This window comes from Cibotium barometz, chromosome 55, assembly GCF_041138505.1.
Source record: "Cibotium barometz isolate CiBa-2024 chromosome 55, ASM4113850v1, whole genome shotgun sequence".
NCBI classification, from domain to species: domain Eukaryota; kingdom Viridiplantae; phylum Streptophyta; class Polypodiopsida; order Cyatheales; family Cibotiaceae; genus Cibotium; species Cibotium barometz.
The window spans coordinates 33,198,827-33,204,725 of record NC_141100.1 but is presented as its reverse complement, the minus strand read 5'-3'; positions in this window follow the sequence as shown (position 1 = coordinate 33,204,725).

Genomic DNA, 5,899 nt, shown 5'->3' with positions numbered 1-5,899 from the left:
CCGTATATTTGGACCTAGGCAAGTAGCAGCCATTAATGCCTCAGTTAATCCATTTATTTTGCCTTTGATTTGTTACGACATAAGCTTTGACGTCTACATTTTCATTCTACTTTGAAAAAAAAAAAGAGTGAGAGAGAAAGAGAGTGAAGGAAGACCTTTGTGCAATCATATTTGTGCTTCTTCTTGTTAAGCATGGATACCACTAGGCAAATGAGTGGCTACCCCTTATTTTTTGGAGAGCCCGGTGAGGATGCCGAGTTGTTCTTATCAAACTTTAGAATGGCACTTCACATAAAGAGAGTGGTAGGAGACCAAGAGTGCTTACACATGTTTGAGTTGGTCCTACGAGGAGATGCTTCCACTTGGTTTCAATCTCTACCTGCACCTACACGAGTGGATTACAAGGGGGTCATGCAACTTTTTAGAGACAATTACTTCACTCCTTTGAACACACAAAAGCTATGGCAAGAAATAGTTGCTCATAAGCAAAAGGATCTAGAGGACTACTTGAGTTATAAGCAAGAATTCTTACGTCTTTGGACTCTTTGGTTGCATAGTCTTCCTAACCCTGGAGATGGTGCAGAATTCTTGAAGAAGGAGAGATTTATTTGCAGGGATGTACCCATCACTAAAATTGCAAGTAGAGTCAGGAGAGCCCACAACATTTGATGCTGCTGAGGCTAGGGCTACCAAGAAACTCCGAAAGATGAGGTGTATGCTAGGGGGGGGCTTTATCTTTGAAGATTCAAAGCCTAGGGAAGAGGTACAGTCTTGCACTCATAGAGAATTACCTGAGGTCATAGTCGAGGTAATAGAAAAGTTAAATGAGTCTTTAAATAACTTGTCTATCCACTTTGCACAAGCTGTGGAACAGAAGGGCCAAGCTAAAAGGGTTGAAGAACGAGAGCAACGACCTAGGCGACTCTTGCAATGTTGGAATTGCGAAGAGTCAGGGCATGGGATGTATAATTGTCCTTGGCCTCGTGGGGAGCCAGGGAAGCCTAACATGAATTATCCAGTGATGAATGCAGGTGAAGGCACTAGTCAACAACAACCAATGATTTTGCAGAGGCCCAATGCAACAAGACCACCTCCACGAGGAGTGGAAGGAATGCCGCCCTTGCCGGACCCAAATGTACATGTGGTAGAGGTAACAAAGGCCAAGGAGGTAGACATTGAAGCAAATGGTGTCAAACAAAGGCGTGGAAAAGAGAAGGAAAAGGAGGGTGTGGCATCACAAAGTGACCATGGACGAGGAAAGAAAGTGAAGGAACACAAGGAAGTCAAGAGGAGACGACGTCGTATAAACCCAAGATTTCCCCCTTGGACATGGTATGGCTCCATACAACCTTTTGGAAGACATGAGAGGTAAGGGTCCTGATATCTCGTGGCCTCAATTTCTAGCCTTATGTCCACAAGTTAGGAGAGAATTAACAAAATCCGTGAGCACTAGGAGAAAAACAAAAGAGAATGTGCCTGTTGTAAAAATTTCACAAGCCAAGATGGATGAGGACATTACACCTATATTAGATTGCTACATCAAGGGAAGGCTAGTTAAGAAGGGTCTAGTAGATGGGAGTGCACAAATTTGCATTATGACAGAGGACCTTATGCAAAGACTAGGCATGCATATTCATGAAACACCTGAAATTAAGGTGAAAATGGCAAACAATAGCAAAGCAAAGTGTCTTGGGATTTGTAAGAATGTTTCTGTGGAAATTTTTGGCATCAAGAAGGTTGTTGATTTTTATGTTATGTCTACCAAGGGAAGTGGTTATCCATTTATCCTAGGTAGACCATGGCTAATGAGAATGCGAGCTTTGCAGGATTGGGAAAATGGAAAGTTAATTTGTAGGAATGAAAATCATAAGAAGATTATCTTTGACATGAAGGAGCAACGAGGAGAGGGGATAAATGAAGAATCTACTCAAGGTGAAACAAAGGAGGATTGGACTGATGACACCTCAGAGGAAGAAAGCAGCAGTAGCACTATGGAAGAGGAGTCTTCCATTGAAGTCATGGGGGTAAGATTCAAGGAAAAAGACAAAGAGACACTCTGTCTGGGTTTGGAGGAGGTAGGCTCTCAAAAAGACCAAATTGTGCATGATGAAGAAATGTTTGATGCTATGCTCTCGAAAATGCTTACATTGGAGGAAGGAGAGGAGTTTAAATGTGTACTAAGGAAATTTCCTAGGTTTTTTGCTAAAGATTACACAGATGTGCATGGCGTAGAGGCCATTCAACACAAGATCGAGCTAAAGCCAGAAGCCAAACCTAAGGCACAAAAGCTACGAAGACTAGGAGTCATCAAGGAGCAAGCACTACTCAAACAGGTGAGGAAGCTTCTAGCAGCGGGATTCATATATCCTGTAGAAAATTCAGAGTGGGTCTCTCCCGTTGTGGTCACTCCCAAGAAGAACGGAAAACGGAGGGTGTGTGTGGACTATCATTCACTCAACGAGGCGACAAAAAGGGATCACTTTCCTCTCCCATTTCATTGAGGTAGCAGGTCATGAGAGGTATACGATATGTGATGGCTACTCTGGTTACTTCCAAATTGGGATTGCATTGGAGGATCAATTGAAAACAACCTTCATCACTCCTTGGGGTTGTTATGCTTTCAGAGTCATGCCATTTGGTTTGACCAATGCTCCAGCGACATTTCAACATTTCATGAACATGGTGTTTCAAGCATTCTTTGGGAAATCCATTAGAGTGTTCATAGATATTTTTGCATCTGTAGCTCTAAGTCATTGCATGTGCAGAGGGTGGAAGAAGGCTTGAAGAAACTCTACGACATGGGGGGCCAACTCAATCCCGACAAATGTCATATTGGTGAGTGAGGATGAAGTAATCTTGCTTGGTCATAAGGTTTCTTCCAAAGGCATTGAGGTGGATCCTACAAAGGCAAAGGCTCTTATCAACCTACCATCTCCAAAGAGTCTCAAGGAGGCCATCTCATTCATTCAAAAGGTGAAGTACATGTCACGCTTCATTCACTTAGCCTCAGAGTTACTTCACCCCTTGCAAAAATTGACTCAACAAGTAGAGTTTGCATGGTCTAATGAGCTTGAGGAGTACTTTTGTAACATTAAAGTCATTTTGTCAGAGCTACCAACACTCATGCCTCCTTGTTGGGAGTACACTTTCTTTGTTAGCTCTAGTGTTGGAAAGGAAACAGTGGGTGCAGTTTTGTTACAACAATATCCCCACAGTACTAGGATGCAGCCCATCTACTTTGTTAGTAGGGTCATGAATGTCTTGGAGAAAGGCTACACGGAAGCGGAACTCATGATGCTTGCTCTCATCTTTGCGGTGAGAAAATTTAGATCCTACTTGTTACCAAAACCTTTTGTAATTCTCACTATAGAAAATTTGTTTCCTTGGGTGTCTTCTCAAATGACTATCAGCGCTAGAATCACAAAGTGGGTTATGGACTCTTTGAGAGTAGGAAAAAACCCTTTATAGATGAGGGTATGTACAAAAAGAGTTATACTCAAAAAATAGCTAATTCTAAACACTTCAAATGTTAGAAACCACCCTCCCGATACAAATGCATGTTCATACCCAAAAATTTTGAGAAACCTAATTTTCTGCCTAGTAATAATGGGGTTTCTTGCTCACGTGAGGTTTGATTCTTTAATTTCTGGTTTAATGTGGCTAGGGTTTGTGGTGCTTGATTCACCTGAAGATGCCATGCATCTTTTCTTCACAAAATAAACTTGTGACCACCCAAGATGATGTGTGGACACACTTAAAAAGGGGATAATGTCCGTTATACACTAGGACTTGTACAAGGCTTGATATTACTCAAAAATGTAAAAATAATGGATTTCACACCCTTGCACACCCCGTCTAAATGATTTTGATCAAGTAAATCCCAAAATACGCAAGCCACCTTTATCCACCTTATAATTAAGAAGCTTCAGAGGGTCAACACAAACTATGGATCAGCCTTAAATAGTATCAACTCAACCAATTCCGCTGAATTGAGAATCGCCACTTGTAGCAGATTCCCAGGGGCCAATTTGCGCAGTCTATATACACACTAAAAACCACCAGTAATGAGCCTTAGTAAGGCTATTTGTTGCTATCGTGCACAGCTAGCTCCCCCAAAAACCAAATTACAAGCTGATTGCGACATCATTTGCAGGAACTCGGGGCTTAGAAGAAGGTAAACACACATGCGCAATCACTGTAGCATGAAGAAGGTATCGAATGCTCAACATCTCACACAGAGCCGAATAACCTTTCTACCAATTTACAAGGCTTGGTGACTACGCTATGATGCCCACAAAGGAGAAGCGCACTAGTGATCGTGCATTCATATGACTTGCATTAGCGAAAGATTGCTCGAGCACCGGATTGCTTATGGCCACTGCTACTGCCTGTTAGCTCACACAGTAGAAGAGGTTGTGCCTATCGAAATGTGATGGCCAGACTTACTCATATAGAAAAGTAGCCATCAATAATAATAATAATTACTCTCTTGCACTAAGACTCTCTCTCTCTCTCTCTCTCTCTCTCTCTCTCACATAGAGTTAGATAGGCTTTTACTCTAACTCTTGCAAAAATCTCTCTTACCTCCGAATGCCTTTCACAAATTCTCTCAAACAAAACACTCTTTCTCTTTCTCAACACAATGTGCTACTCAAGAGATTTGATGAGAATGATACATCTCTAGTAAATGATTTACCTCTCTCACTCTATATTTGCCACACACAATAGAATGAGTAGATGTACATATTTGCCACACACAATAGAATGAGTAGATGTACATTACCCACTAGATAATCACAAAGATTATTTGCCACACATAATAGAATGAGTAGATGTACATATTTGCCACACACAATAGAATGAGTAGATGTACATTACCCACTAGATAATCCCTCTCGCACAAAAAGATTAGGAACGCTTAATCACTCTCAATATGCCACTTAGTTAAGAGTAATGAAAAAAGACCTGTAACACAAAGAAGTTTCCCATAACACTTAGATTCACAAATGTTCCCTCTCCCATCATGACAAGGAACACTCCCAAGAAGAGGGGCTCTGATACCATCTGGAAAGATTAGGATGCTTTACACATCTAGCAAGAGCTTAACCCAATCTTAAATCTACGTGGTTTAGCAATGAATCATAAATCCAAATAAACATTAGCAATGAATCATAAATCCAAATAAACAATAAAGTAAACCAACAATTGATCACATTTAAGCAATAGCTTATGAGATCAAGCATAGATGGCTTGTCTCTAGCACAAGATGCTACATGAAAGTGAAACAAAACTTGAACAAAGAATAGACATATGACAAGAGTGTTGGTACCACAAAGGTTCACTACTATTGCTCTCCATAAAGGAGTCCACCACATAGGATACAATAAGAAGTGTCTACCCACATAGGGCAAGGGGGTATTTATACACCTAGAAAGAAGAAGGTGCCTACAACAAGTTTCTATGCCACTTAAATCCACTTGCCATGCCTAGTGGACCTAGTCCACATACTACTTGTTCCTATTACCTAATGTTACCCAAGTAAACTATGATTAATAAAATCATAGTCTAAGATCTCCAAGTATTAAATCCACCATCCTAAGGTAGTGTGCCTACAACTAATGTAGATCACATCTTTCAACATACATGGTATGTAGCTAACTGGCCACCTCTTAGAAAGGTAATTGGTACAAAGTGTATTTTTAAAACTTAATACAAAGCTGATGGAACACTTGATAAGTATAAATCCAAATTAGTAGCACAAGGCTACTCTCAAAATTATGGCCTTAATTACGAAGATACCTTTAATCCTTAATTACGAAGATACCTTTAATCCAATCGTGAGAATGGGAACTATCTGACTACTTACTAATCTCATTTGCAAATCATGGTTAGAAGATCC